This window comes from Poecilia formosa, unplaced genomic scaffold (genome assembly GCF_000485575.1).
Source record: "Poecilia formosa unplaced genomic scaffold, Poecilia_formosa-5.1.2 Scaffold528, whole genome shotgun sequence".
Classification (NCBI taxonomy): Eukaryota; Metazoa; Chordata; class Actinopteri; order Cyprinodontiformes; family Poeciliidae; genus Poecilia; species Poecilia formosa.
This window is the reverse complement of record NW_006800467.1, coordinates 8,914-24,161: the sequence shown is the minus strand read 5'-3', so window position 1 is coordinate 24,161 and position 15,248 is coordinate 8,914. Positions and strand designations below refer to the sequence as shown.

Below are 15,248 nucleotides of genomic sequence, written 5' to 3'. Positions count from 1 at the left end.
ACTTGTTCCCCTCCTTGCCTGTGGTGGCACTGCACTAAGAACCACTGAAAGAAATGACATGAAAGCCTCTAAAAACATGAGACACGTCTCCCTTCTTCAAAAAATGTAAACAAAAATGAAGTAGTAAACTAAAATGTAGTAATCCTACAGTTTAGTGGTTGTAGGATTTCTCTTTTGTCTTTGCCAAAAGACAAAAGAGCTAGAGACACCAATTTGCTAGAGACACGCATTTACTTTGGTTTTATTTACCCAGAATGCCCTGCAGTATAGTCCACATTCCGCTTTTGGAGCGTTTTCTGGTCTGCTTGGTCTCTGGTTCACTTCAACCAATCTGAGACCTAAGTTTTAGACCAGAGTTTAAGTTTTTTTGATACGAATCAGAGCTCAATTCCACATTCACACGTCCCCAAACGAACCAGACTTTCTAGGCAAACGAACTGTTGAATTACGGCGGACTAAACAGAGCTGGTGTGAAATCAATAACTATAGTTTAGTTGATGGTGATCTAGTTAACATTTAAACATATTATTAGGCCACCTGTTGGTAGGTGTATGTTTGTTAATCTAAAGCCTGATAACATATACTTGTTAATGGGAGTCAGAAGGTAAGCCAGTGGAATCAATGTAATTAGTTCCATAAGTTTCTCGATAAATAAAGACATCAAATGTTTATCGATTCCATGCAGTAAAGGTAGGAGTGAATGAGATAAGACTCAAAGGTTAAATGAGCTGGAGAGGTATTACAGATGATTTATTATCATACATTAGGCAACATAATCCTGTAACCAATCTTATAGAAGACATATTTTAAATTATTTTATAATTTTTAAATTTTCTCAACTTGCCAATGCTTTATGACAAAAAAAATCTGTTTTTAGGTAACTTTCCATGTGATTACATCTTTTTGAGTTATTCTGTAAAGCATCTCTGCTTAATGCATTGCTGTAATTTTGGAGAAAGATAAAATGAATGTTTCCAGTAAGTTCTTTCAAGACAAAGTGATGAATAAAGACAATACAAAGCACTCAAAAAACACAGACAACAAACAAGGAAGAGCAGGTCTTTCTATTTATGGAGCTCATTGCATTTAGAAAGAAGAGGATAATGTTTGCCTCGTAGCACAGAATAATTACTCTGACAGAGGTCTAATGTGGTCCAGAAGGGCTAAATAGAAGCAGTATCAGGGAGGGGAAACAGGAAACAATTTTAATGGATCAATAAGGTAGATTAGCTTTGATCTTTTCTCCCCCCCAAAGGCTGGAAAATGTCTACTCCTGCTCTAGATTCTGTTATTTTCCTGCAGTGTGAAGATTAGAAAATTCTTACAATCTACAAATTAAAGTTACACTAATTAGAGCTAAATCATCCTTTTTTATTTCTTACATCAGCCACAAAATTTGAACTGAGGGATCCTTAATTTTAGCTTAGTAAACTGGACATCAGTAATGACACAGCCAGATGTTTAAAGGGGCAGTTTTATGAAAAAAATGCTTTTTTTTTTAGCTTTACATCATGTTAATGCTTCATCAAAAGTATACCTGGAGTGTTGCCTTGATTCTTTCATGCATGTTTGAGAAATCCTTGAATCTCCCATGGCAAGCATTCAGCCGTACAAAATACCTTGGTGGACCTAGTTCCGCCTTTGAGACGCAGCTCCTCCTCGGAGATCCAGTTTCCAAGCTTACATACTTCTGCCTCACAGATCACCCCTTCTCCGGGACTCGCTCACTCAGCTCCTTCAGACTAACCAGCAGCAATTAGCAAACACCTAGTGGAACTACACATTTCCTGAGCTCATTATAGGAGCTACATCTCATTGAAACACTGGCAAAAACATTGTTAAAAGGTTCATAGAGGAGCTAAGTTGTGATGACTTCCTGAAGATGGAGTTTTTAAAGAGACAGAGGCCCAATTTCAAGGTATTAAATGACACATTAAAATTTATTTTAAGTAATATTATATACATGCTACTTCAGTAGCATTTTTTACTACTGAAGTTATCACAGTTACTTGATTGTACTTTTAAATTTACAATGTGTTTGGAAAACACATAATACTGCCCCTTTGCAACAAAAAATCCTTGGTTAAACTACTAGGAATCATCACTCTGACATTGTGGGAAAAATACTGTGTATATTTGTGTCAACCAATAATTTCCTAGAATGGGCTTACCCAGAGCTGATTTGCTGTGTTTTATGCTCAGTCATTCTCAAAGCTCTTCATTCTTTATTTCCAGAGCAAAGGACAGCAACATGAAAAATGTGTCCAATTGTGGATTTACAACTCCCAACATTCAGTTAGTCACACCAACAGCATTAGCGTTGCATACTGACAAATCTTAGCGAGACTTTTGTTAGACAGCCAGACAACAGAATAATTGTCTAAATGTCTGCCACAGTATGTCACAATTTAAAAGATTACTAAGAAAAAAAAACAGCCATATCACACTCTGTCTCGTTTTTCCAGATGTAGATGGATGTCTCCTGCGGCTGATCCTGAATAGTTCATTACAACAAGCAGCAAAGCCTTGACGGAACCTTTTCGGGGTTTGGAAAGAAGCATCTTGGGAGGACAAACACTTCCTCAGACCCCTGGGGGGAGCAAACGCGATGCAGTCATCTGTCTTAGTTATACAGGAGTGAGACTTGCTGACACAAGCGGGCTGTGGCAATATCTGCAATGTTTTATGATGTTGCATTAAACAAACTGCTGGAATGCCACAAAAGCTTATTTAAAACATAATGGAAAAGGATGTTTTGATCAGGAAAACTGATGGTGAAATAGGAAGCTTTTGGAGGGCTATTGGAATTCACATCGATACAGACGACCTCTGACCCCAGATGGTATTTTGGAGAGGGCTGAGAGTGAATCAGGTCACAACAGAAAGATTTAGAGATAGGAGAAGTCTGACGAATTGAAGAAAGGGAGGAGAAAAACGAGAATGAGGGGCGTCGCTGCAGCAAGTTCTCACTCCGTCACCCGCAGGTCAGACATGTTTACGGACCTGTCAGCACCACGGTGACGCCGCTCTCGGGAGACCCCGGCCACCGGGGCGATGAGAAAATAATAGCTCCTTCTGTCAGAGCTCCAAGGGACAAGAGGTCTGATGGACATCAGAGGGAATTAAAGCCAGCCTGTGGGACACATCCCATCCAACGCTTAAACACAGCCCCTCCTGCACACCGTGGTCCATATCAGTAGCTGTGAGTCTTGGTGACAATTGTGTGACAAAGACTTAAAGGGAGTCACATCTGAGGAGGTTTTTTGCACTTGCCAGGCAACCAAAAAGTTTTTGTTCTCAAAGTGAAAAATGAAGGATACAATTGATGTTTGCTCCTTAACGCGGACTCATAAATAAACTAAAATCTATTAATTTTTAAGTCTATAATCTGAGTAGAAACATTGCCATTCTGTTAAGATCAAGAAACACACCTGACAGGTTGAGGATAAAGTGGTGGAGAGGTTTAAAACAGGGCCGAGCTACAGAGCGATATCCTAATCAATAAAGATTGAATCTTTGTTTATTGAACAAAGAAAAAATATCTTAATAAAATAATGAAAATGTGTTGGAATGTCCCAGTCAAAGTCCAGACTTAAATTCAATTGAAAAAATTGTGGCAAGACTTGAAATTTGCCATTCACTGATGCTCTCCATCCAATCTGAGGATGAGCCTCTTTGCAATAAAACTTTTGCTGGATACTCTCTATTGTATTAAAAAAAAAGTCTGACTGATTTGATAAGATCAACTATTTTCAATCACCCACCACTTTATTTTTAGATTGCAAAGAAATAAACAGCAATAGATGACTTTCTAGGTGAATAGAGATCAATATATTCACAGCTCCATGCTCCGAACTTAACATAAACCAAATCCCTTAACATTACACGGAGGCCTGAAGAAACTCAGAGGCAATGTAGAGCAAGCAGACCCACCGGTGATAAACAGAATCGGAAACTGTGGCATCATCCATAAAATCTGACTCTAAATCAGGGTGAACCTCCATTAAAGGCTCGAGTGCTAGCCTAGTGGAGCTCATCATTAGTACAAACACTCAGAAATCATGGGGTAGCATCTGTTTTCCCGCACATCCTCCCACATCAATGCTGAGAGACGCAGGCCTCAGGGAAGGGGGGCGTGCAGACGACTATTCCCCTGCCCCTCACCATGAATAACAATCACTACCTCCAGGTAATTAAAGGGGACAAACGATGTCCACGGGGCCGCGGCGAGCACATCATTAGTAAGGCACAACTACTGCAGGATGTGTACACACACACCAGGAGAAAGGGACTCCTCACACATCCATTCAGGAAACATAATGACCATTGATTTCGAGTGGTCCATAAGAAAGAACATTTCAACGCATCTATTGCCCAGATTAATCTATGTACCTTTTCTTTTTTTACCTACCATCAACAAAAAAGTGATATGCACACACACAAGCACATGCACACACAATATGAATTGTGCTCAGCTGCCACAAAAGAAGGTGTCTACTGCCTTTGTTTCCGCCGGGGGCCCCGACACAACGTTACGCTGCATAGTGATGACCCTAGCCTCCGTTACGGATCTCTTCTTGCATGCTACACACGTGGTGCATGCAAAGCTGACAAAGACAGATGGAAGTTTACAAACGCACCATGCAAATCAATGTGCACACGCGCACAATTAGAGAGTTAAAATCTGAAAAATGAAACCAGATCACACATCTGCGGCACAAACAGGCAATCAAAAATCAGCTAAGTGTGTGCTGTTCCTGGTCCCATATGGAGATGGGTACTGACATCAAACAGTACGATAGTGCTGAGTGCACAAAAACTTGCTTAAAAATACCACCAGAGACAAACCAAACCAAAGGGATATTGGCACCTTAGTCATTTGGTATTTTTCAAAACCTGTCCCAAAAGAAGCTACAAAACAATACACTGATTGATTGATTGATTGATTGATTGATTGATTGATTGACTTGTGTTTTCTGTTGATTACCACATTTATTCGGTGGGGAATAGGTTCAACAAGTGTTTTGCGGAAGCAAACAGAAGCACTGAACTACAACTACTCATCAAACTAAAAGGGAGGAAGGTAGAGTTAGTGAATGAGACCATGGAAGAAAACAAGTCATGTTTTAGTTGAATCAAAAAATAGTTTATCAGTTGCCCTTTGTCATGTCAGCTCAGCATTTCTTCCAGATATAAGGCACTTCAGTATAAAGGACACCTCAGAAACCTCCGAAATGAGAAACACCCCAGCGCCTCCCACTGGGATCCAAGCTGTTTTATGAGTTTTAAAAACCTGCTAAATAATGCAGCACTTTACCACAAGAGGAAATACAAAATAATAGACCACAGATACCCTGCCAAATGGTGGGCAGAGTGGGTGCCATTGATGTAGAGTGTGTCTGGGTTCTTATGTGGAGGTTTATCACAGTGTGAGTGTGTTGCTGCACACTGGGGGCCAGAGGAATCAAGATATGGCACAAAGAAAGTGGCGAAGGGGGATGAATTTCCCTCTCTGCACCTGGAGAGGGACTTCCATTGCATTACACTAAGGTGTGCTGTATGGATGATATACTTAACTGAAGTTATGCTTTTAAAACAAGAATAAGGCATGAGAATATATATTTTTCCTGTAGTGAATTAAATTAAAGTGTTGCACTTCTTAATTCAAATTATGTTGGATGTGTAATAGGGATTGTATTGCTTACAATACTCAAACCTTTTCCAAGTTTTATCCGGTTTTCTTTCAGGATTGCTGTGTAATTACCTTAGTCATTTTCACTATCAACTCTAGCATACCATTTCTATGTTTAGACAGTGGGTTCACCAGTTCAATGAGCTTTTCAAAGCTTCTAGCACTGCTCATGTTTGGTGTGAAAGAGGCTGAACATAAGGCAGTGCTTCCTTTTATTTCAGAGATAAGTGCTAGTTTATGTTGGAGGTCTAATATGAAAAATGTGAAACAGTATTTAGGGTTTATACATTTTAAAGCAGTGATATTAGTGTTGGAAATCGTTTGGGATTCTTTGTTTACATCCATGAGATTCTTAGGCTACGATCACACAGCAGGTCTTGATGCTCATGATCAATTCTGATTTTTTTGCTGAAATCCGACTGCTTTTGTGTGGTCGCTAATAATACTAATTGAATGCGATGGCAATCAAATTTCTGTGTGAGCAGTTTACCATCCCAAAAATCATAAGACAAAGGCAGCTAATAAAAATAAAGCACAGAGAAATCTGTTTGGATGTGTAGTCACAGCCCAGACTGGAGTGATTAGGATATGTGACTGACACAGACGTCAGTCACATATCTTTAACTTAAGACACAGTCTGTCTTAAGTTCATAATTATAATCTTCAGCCATTATTTATGTCCAAATTTACTGTGTCTGGCTTCTGCTGGTGCAAAATTATGGTGCCTGTCTCATATCAATGACATAAAATGTCAGATAAAATGGTACTTGATCATTAAGGCTGGACACAGTTGGAAAACAATTGGATATGTATTCAACTTAGTGTCACATATGGAAGTGGCACAAATCAGATATTTTTGGTGGCTCAAGGGGTGAGGACAATTGGGCCATTCAGACTGCCATAAAAAAGTAAAAACATGGGTCACATGTGAGAAAAAAATAGAAATAAAATATTGGATTTGTTTCCTGTATGAACATAACCTTTGGGTTTTGTGGTAATCTCCATTACACCAAGGTTCACTCCTTCAACAAAATTTAACTTTGGTATATTCAGAAGTGAAAATCTTAGACATAGTTCTTGAAGTAAAAGTGAACAGTAAAAGCTTTTTGAATCCACAAAATGGTGTTCTGTTCTTACATTAGACATTGAACAGTTGAATGTAAGACTCGCTGACAGATCAAGCACTTTTCATTTGATGGAGAGGGATAAAGCAGCTTACAGCAAGTGAACAATACAAACCTTTGAAAGGAACAGCAGTTTTCTTTTAAGCATTTCCTCAAACACTAAGTGACAAGCCTCAGTGGTGTGTGTTCTATTTTTTCTAAAATATTAGGTACAGTGAAGTCCAGAACCAAGCAGCAACGGGGATCATGCTTTGTGTGGGTTACATGACTACTTTTGGAGTGCACTCATTTAGAGACAAATCACTGAGCACACTCTCTGCTACATTCTCTATCTCTTCAATTTCACACTTTATGGAGCTTTACATCGGTTTGGCCACACACGTTTTACAAAACCCAATGCTTCTTCCATAGCAGTAACCTCCAACATCGAATTCAAGTAAAGTAACATCCCTCATTGCACAGATTCAGTTCAAATTCAGCTTAATGAAAATCTATTGAATTAGTTGCTATTATATATGGTTTCTCATAAAATACTAAATTCCACTTTTCATGATAACAAGCATCTCACAATTATTCAGTCAGTTTAGAGCACCTTTTTGCTTTTAACGGGGTTTACCACCTCCTTCTAGCGGAGTTCCTAATGCATTTTAGCTAACAGTTGATGGTCAAAGGTCTCCAATTTGTTAACATTGTTATTATTCTCAAATTACAATTTCTACAGAATTTAGGTCAAGCAGACGATGAAAGGGACTCTAACCATTTCCTGAAAACAAACCTTGGTGTCCTCTGTTATGCGTTCCATGGCTCAACACTTTCTAGAAGGATTTCCTTTGGACTGAATCCATCCAGTCTGATTGTCTGAATGGTGTCTTAAGATCGATTTCAAGGTTTGACCACAGATTCTCAATTGGATTGAGGCCTAGAATAGAGCTGGGCCATGTTCTTGTTGGAAGGTGAACCTCCAACAAGAAGGTTCTTGTTGGAAGGTGAACCTCCACCGTATTTTCAAGTCTTTTGCAGCAAATAACAGATTTTCAGTATTTCCCTGTATTTAGCTTCTACCATCTGGCTAACTTCCCTGCTGATGTGAAGAGAATCAGCACACATAATTCTTTAATCACTAGCCTGGAAGACAATACAAGTTCTTAGAAATCAATTCTCAGTACTGGTTATTTACAGAAGTAATGTTATACACAAAATCATTTTAAAGGGAGTTATGTATTTTCCAGGCACATGGTGCCATTTTATAACACAGTCAATTAACTACTTTACCTTTAGTTATTATAAAAATGCTGTACATATCAAATATGACATAAATGTAATTTGACTTTGAAATGTAATAAAATTGGGCTTCTGTCTCTTTAAGAAACTCCTACTATTTCTAAACTCCTCTTTCAGCATGTTATCAAAACAATTTCCATCCATTATGTCATTTACAACAGTTTTTAGGGGCAAACGTTTTTATGGCAAGAAATTGGACTCGACCAGAATTGGCATTAGCCTGGTCTGACTGGATTTTATTTGAGGGTATCAGAGTCAAAGGTACTAAGTACAAATCAATACCATGTTTTTGAGTGAAAAAAACTAAGTATTTTCCTTCCACTTCATAATTAAACACTACTTTGCTTTGAATTATCATGTAAAATTAATGAACATTACAAAAGTGAAAAGTTTCCAGAGATGTCGACACTGCTGCAGGGGTCTGTGTATGTGTGTGAATCAGACAGTAGCTCTCTGCACATGCATGCAAACCTATTGTGACAGATTTTTGTTCAAACATCTCCCCCTGAGTTATTCACCAGCACCAAACACCACACAGTGCTGCAAACTGGGCCTTTTATTTACAGAACACTCGATTTCCTTGAGAGGCAATCATAGATTTCCTAATCTCCACATCTTTGATCACAATCTCTTCTTCTCACACTGGTGAACAGAAATATGTCTTTTTTGCCTTCTCGTTGTTGATGTCTAAATCTGTTTCCTCCTCTTCTCACAGCATTAAGACAGACTTGCACCAGCAGAATTGCTAGCTTTACCCATAAACCACGCAGAAAAACTTTGAAAGATAAAATGAATAGCTGGCTTTTTAGGGTTAATTTTGCAGTGATTTGCAGAGATGCTGTTTTTAGGCAGAACACCTTTCAGGGTTTCCTGTAGGATTTTTTCAAACCATAGTAGTGGGCTGTTTGGTGGAAAGACATTTGATACGGCAATCAAATACCACAATCAGGAAGCCTTCAAAGCGTAACTCAAACATGAAGGCTAAACTATATTAAATTACTATGTTGCCATTGTTCAATTCAACATATGTTAACATTAGGGTTGTTTTCAGAGGCTCAAACTAAAAATGCATTAACTTAGTCTTCCTTAGGTATCTCTACTTTAGACTGTGGTCTTCACTAATGAGAGCAGCACAGTGCACAGTGGTCAGCTACACAGCCAACCAAGCAGGAGCCAGCGGTGTTGGTTTCTCAAAATAAACTAAATTCCAACATTTCGTTAGGATTGGACGATATGGATAAAAAAAAATCACAATACAAGGGTTTTATATTGGTCAGTAATGATAATTATTGATTAGTTTTAGTTTTAAATATCTGAAATACTGTCAAATTGTTGACATGACGACCTTTTCGTTTTATCCACAGTTTTATCTGGAGGAGCTGTTCTCATTTTATCTTTTCATTCCAAGTTGTTGTTTTTTTTGTATCACTTTTAATTTTTAAGAAGTTATGAGGCAAAACTTGAAATCTGAAGGTGTGCAAGTTACTCAACAGGTTGTTGCTAGGCAACCAATGAGGGAGTGAGTTGGTTGCTGCCACCCACTTTGCTTAGCTGGCCGCCTTTCTTCTCTCCACATTGCCCAGAATGTCATGCTGTTCTGGATTGGAGTGCAGTGAAATTATTGAGCATTGTACTGGAACAGTTATGTATATGCATATCTATCACAATATATACTGCTACTGATTTATTGCCTAGCCCTATATTTCATATTTATAATAATTTAGAACTCTTCATGTACAAGTGTACAAATCTCTCATAAGCTTTTACATTCTATGATCATATTTTGAAAAAAGAAAAATCCTCCTGATGGTGTGGCTTTTAGGGTTTGCTCAACTACATATAGAGCAAAATATGCCTTTATATAGACCAAAAATCCTCCTATCAGAAAAGCTTCATTGTTTTCCCTCAGACATGACTAATTGACTCGCCAGCACAGGTGACCGACATGCCATCCGCAGGGCACCAAAATGACAGCGTCATGGGAAAATGATGAGATCCGATGATCACTAGCAGCACTCGACCTTTCGCATGTGAGGTCGAATGTCAGGAGGAACAGGGGTCTCCATGATGTAGGAGCCACAGCCGCGGGGCTCTGTGGGGAGAAGCCACAGACCATTAATGGGGAGGAGGGGTTGAAGTTTTTCAATCAAGCAGCCTTGCAGGACACTGGTTTTCATGAGTTTTGACAGAGGAATGAAAAATAAAAACAATAAAATGAAAATCAATCCTCATCAGCCTCGGGGCGTTCAGGCGTCTTTAGGGTGGAGGAAGATGAAGGAGAGGGATGGCAACTTCCTTTATCATTTGCACCTGACAAGAGGTTATTATGTTTTTTTTCAAGTGTCTAGACAGAAATGCTTCCTCTGCTAAAAAAAAAAAAACTGCAGAGTTCTTAGAGAGCTTTCTAATCTCTTTACTAGTGAATACAAATGAAAGAGAATCTTTTCCAAACAGGGACGTTCGCTGCAAACACAGCCTCAGTTCAGCAACGTAGCTCTGATGGATTCATGTGCAAAATCCTCTGTGTCCCTCATCGAATCATTATTCACACATTAGTTAGTGTTGTTGGTTCTTCCTGTCTCACTTCCCAAATATCACCGTAATCCTGTTAGATGAGATCTATTAATGTTCTGCTTCAGACTGCCACGCGGAAATTTCCAAGTCTGCTGATAAGCCCCAAATGTGCCATGAAGGCATATCTGGTCTTCCTCTCTGGATTAGAGAGACTTACTGAGACAACCGCAGACGTGTGACCGGCGGCTCGCAGTGGGCAAAGCCACGCATTCAACACAAACAACCAGATAAAAACACTTTTTGCTTCACTTCCTTTTCCTCCCTGAATTTCAAACATCTTTTACTGCACAGCTTTATTTTACCCCAGTTTAAGATCAAATGGTCACCAGCTCGATGCAGGGAAATGTTTCTTATCCAACATGTTTTAACAAAGAAATTGCTTTAAGTCTTCAAGATTCATTAACATGCCTCACAACATTTAGTTAAATAATATGCAGTTATGAATGATTACAAAGATTAAGGCAGATTTTATTTAGTGCTCCCTGGCCACTTGGTGTCCTACCCGCAGTGCATTGTGCACGTGGGCGGAGCTACATCACTGGTTCAACTGCACTATTTTTTTATTATTTGTTTTTCTTAACTGTTTTGCATGAAGCTTTTAAGAATAGCTATGGCTCAACATCTGTATAATTTTGTTGGCCATAAATCAGATTCATTTCTAGTATGTAGTGAATTTTTAAAAAGTGTTTTAAACTTTTTTGTAAATATTGCGATAAACATAGTGGTATTTTTAAGATTATTACAGTTAGCACCTACAGCCCACACCAACTACCTAAAACACCAAAACATGTAACCATTCATTTCTTGTTTGATCCCATCCTTCACATTACAATAATAGTTTATGAAAACCTCGTATTGTACACATGCTACCATGTTGGATGGATTTACAGGTTTATTAACTGATTAATAGATTTGAGAATTACAAAAGTAAGACATTTGCTCCAGTCTCTCCGGGGATGCCCCTCCTCTCAGTAGTTGTGTTTCCATTAACCACATAATTCCAAAAACTGGAATAATGAAAATAAATTTGCTTAATGAAAACATGGCAATTTTGGAGGGAAAAAAGTCACGTTTTTCGTCAAAATGCTTTTGCCCTAGGATGAGGGGATTTTTCGGCCATATAGAAATTAACATATTTGACAAAATTGAAATGTAAACACTTTTTTCCGATCAAACGAGTCACATGATCAACAACCGGATGTTATTACTGCTGAAAAAGATGAACGGTGGGATGATAATGGCACCACAAAGGATCTGTGCACCCAAACCGCTAGCAATGGTCCTGAGTTCAGTTCTTTACAGAGTGACAAGGATTACAAATTCACATCAGCTGGTAATGCATCAGGCTGTCAGCCAGTCTACAGTCTCCTGCTGAACAACATATACTACTCTTAGCTAATTGTAGTATTAAACATTATTACTGTGGTAACTGCAATGGGTGGCACTGTTTATATGGTCATATTTTTTATGTACAGACATATTCAAAACTGTAACATGTCTTTAGGAAACCTTGTTTCAGCCAACTGACGAGGGATGTGCAGCAACAGGTGGGGGAGGGACTGTGCTGTGTTACTCAAAGTGAACTTTCATCCCTATCATTTTTCAACTGTAACTTAATATTTTGGGATACTCTCCAGCCACTTTCTACTATCCTTGTTTTCTGTAAAAGCCAACAGAAGCAGGCATCAGACATGCTCCAGAATAATCTATAATTTGGCTTTTTCCAGAACAGATAAATAAGAATTACATAATCCAACATTTTTACAAGGCTGCCTTAAAAATAAATCAATAAGAAACTTTAAAGGAGTGGCCACATGGGGCCCACCCAGAATAGAACATGTGGGGCTTAAAATCTTAGCCATAAGGGAAGAAGGACTGATGTTTAAGTGGCACACTGGGGGACAAAATTAAAAAGCACAGGAATAAATAGGTGCATAAATACATAAAGAAAACATTTTTGGAAATTATATTAGGCATAAAAGATTATGGAGGGTGGAGTTTAAGGAGCAGCAGGGTGTCCCCTGGGGTCCCCCCTTTGTGGCGCCAGTGAATTATTCCTTCCATCAATGGACTGTAGTAAAATAACAAAAATAAATAAATAAATCAATAAAAAAAATAAAATAAAAAAAATGGGGTTTTTTGGGGGGTCGGGGGGGTTATCAGTGACCTACTGAGTAAATTTCCTCTGGCCTTTTCTGCAAAGATGGTTGGATTCACTGAGCAGGAAACGAAAACCTGGGGAAAAACGGAAGCTACCGCGTGTCTCTTCACTTGTCTATACATCCTTCTAGATTTATCTCCTCGACGTTCAGAGCGTCGTATTTACCACGCCATTCATCAAATAATCGTGTAAAGTAAGTTTTTTTTTTCTTTTCTGAAAGTAAATTACAGTTTACTTTCAGCTAAGTTCGGATTTCAACGTAAAACCACAACTACGGATTTTTTTTTTTTTTTTTTTTTTTTTTTTTTTGGTCTCAAGATAACATCAAAGCAAAGGTAGACAACAGAGGAACAATGGAAACTGTTTTTTTTCACGTCGCATATCACAACTGATGAAACTCCACAGAGGGACTCTATCGATTCAAAGAACGCTGAGTTTTTTCCCCCCAGTTTCTTCTGGAAATCAGAGGATGGTTAAATTTCAATGACAAAAGAAAGAAAGAAAGAAAGAAAGAAAGAGAGAAAGAAAGAAAGAAAGAAAGAAAAAAGCCCAAACGTCTTTCTGTAGGAAAGTCAGCATGTCTGCGCATCTAAGCCTCGTTTCTGTCTTTTCCTTCCTCGATGTGTCAAGTCATGTGGCCAGCAGGGAAACTTTCAGCACCACGGAAAAAAAGAACAGCTCCGGGAGAGCTGCGCGAGCGTCCTGTCAGCCTGTCAGTCAACAGGCTGCTTTGACAACGAACTCGCGCGCGCAGCAGCACGCAAGCTGCGAAAAAAACAATTTGTAATACACAATTTAATTTCCCTCAAAATACGAAACATTCATATTTAGCGGTTATTTTAAAAAATTGCAAAAGTTGTACTTTGCTCAATGAAGCATTTACGTATATCCAACATTTTTATGTTAATCAGCCTGAGAAGCCGCAGCTCAGAGTCAATGAATCACACCGACAAACCCTACAGCAGCAGAAAGCGTTTATCCGCGAGCTGTGAGCGCTTCTTTGGCTAATAGAGAACGTAAACTGTACTCACCTCTCCAAAATGACGCAAAGCTTCAAACAAGCCTCCCTAAAAGCAGAGCAGCTCCATACCGGCGGGCTGAGCAAAACTTTAGTTCGCCGCGCGCGTGTTTGAGAACTGCACCAGCAGCAGGAAACAGGGAGTCTTCAGTGACAGAGCGGCGGGAGCGGAGGCGAGGAGTCCGCTTTTTTTAAGGATGAACCATTGCTAGGCAGAGTCCTGCGATAAGTCTTATCCTTTTGGGTAGTGAAACAACGTGTATCCTATGCGGTGTTGCGGGCTGCGGTGCGGTTAGTGCGGCGGGGGAGAGTGGAGAGCCCGGCGCATACAAATGTGTCCATGCTGCTTTGGCGGAGAGCAGCAGCGTCAGCCTCCCCGGGTCCTAACGCTGTGCGCGAACAATGGCACCACAATCAATACTGGATTCCTAATGAGCCACAGGACAATCAGAGGGTTTGTGAATTACAATGTTGTCCTGTGATCCTTTTTTAACAGATCTGAGATTACAGAATAAAAACTTTAAAGAAAAAAACGAGAGAGAAAAAAGGAATGAATTCAAGGGAATAATCGTGTCTGTTGCTTTATTTTATGATGCTCCTTCATAGACACCCAGAAACCCAGAAGATCCATGTTTTCTGAAGCTTAAAAGCTCAACACTGAACAATAATAAGAAATGGCATTTGTATAATGCTCTTCTTCAGAGCCAACCCAAGGCATAAACAAGCTAAACTGTTGCTACAAGATTAAGAGGGGTGGCGACCCTGAGAGAGTCTGGCTTTTTACACAGAAAAAGTGTGTTCATCTCAATAAAGAAGAATTCCATAAAAAGTTGACTTATTTCAGGGGCAGTATTGTGTAAAATCTTTTTTTTTCTTTTTCAGCTTTACATCATGTTATGTTATTCCTTAATCAAAAACTGACCTGTTTGTTATGTTATGCCTGTTTGAGAAATCCTTTAGTCTCCTATGGCAACCATCCAGCTATGCAAAATGCCTGGCAGGACCAAGCACTACCTTCAAGACGCAGCTCCTCCTCAGAGCTGCAGTACAAGCTTCCACAGCCCAGCCCTCCCCAGCGACTCCCAACTCAGATCCTTCAGACTAGCAAGCAGAAATTAGTAAACACCCAGTGGAGCTGCACTATTAGAGGCAAATTGGTGGATGATGGGCTGAAATGTTTGACCTCTTATTAAATTCTGCTTAAAGACCAAAGTAAAAACTCTTTCTGTTAAGATAATTAAAAATGTGTTTTTGATTTGAAACATCGCTTATAGTTTCTAGAGGTAAGGGAAGGTAGAATCAAATGAAGGATATTGTGCATTTATGGTTATTATACAAGCTTTATTTCTGCAATATGTGTAAATTAATTTAGTAAATTAAAATAAAGGAAATGCAATA

At 39.1% G+C, this 15,248-nt stretch overlaps 1 protein-coding gene across 1 annotated transcript in view; it reads right to left on the bottom strand.

Annotated features, from left to right (window-relative positions):
* LOC103129234 (roundabout homolog 2-like) overlaps positions 1 to 14,250 on the bottom strand; it is a 187,102-nt gene extending 172,852 nt beyond the window's left edge. The window contains exon 1 of the mRNA XM_016664915.1: positions 13,864 to 14,250. The gene's annotated coding sequence lies outside the window, so the exon portion shown is untranslated. The remainder of the gene's footprint in view (positions 1 to 13,863) is intronic.
* Positions 14,251 to 15,248: the final 998 nt, after the last annotated feature.